Source organism: Egretta garzetta, unplaced genomic scaffold (genome assembly GCF_000687185.1).
Source record: "Egretta garzetta isolate BGI_Z169 unplaced genomic scaffold, ASM68718v1 scaffold867, whole genome shotgun sequence".
Classification (NCBI taxonomy): domain Eukaryota; kingdom Metazoa; phylum Chordata; class Aves; order Pelecaniformes; family Ardeidae; genus Egretta; species Egretta garzetta.
In genome coordinates this window covers 181185-181395 of record NW_009260291.1, presented here as the reverse complement: position 1 = coordinate 181395, position 211 = coordinate 181185, and the positions used below count along the sequence as shown (strand labels likewise).

At 68.7% G+C, this 211-nt stretch overlaps 1 protein-coding gene across 1 annotated transcript in view; it reads right to left on the bottom strand.

Annotated features, from left to right (window-relative positions):
* Nucleotides 1-211, bottom strand: part of PGAP3 (post-GPI attachment to proteins phospholipase 3) — a gene marked incomplete at its 5' end in the record, with an annotated part of 10217 nt that overhangs the window by 1603 nt on the left and 8403 nt on the right. The gene's annotated exons all lie outside the window — the stretch shown is intronic.

Here is a 211-nt window from a genome sequence, read left to right as displayed (position 1 = left end):
CTGAGCGTGGTTGGACACACACGGGGGGTGACACACAGGGGTGACACATGGGGTGACACACGTGTCCCCAAGTGCCATGCCACACACCCCCCCCTTCTTGCCCGGAGGGGGGCCCTTGGCAGCCTCCCGTCCCTGCGGTGCCAGCGACACATCCCAAAATAGCCTCGGCAGGGCCATATAAGCGGGGCCGCGCGGGCGGGGGGCAGCGGCA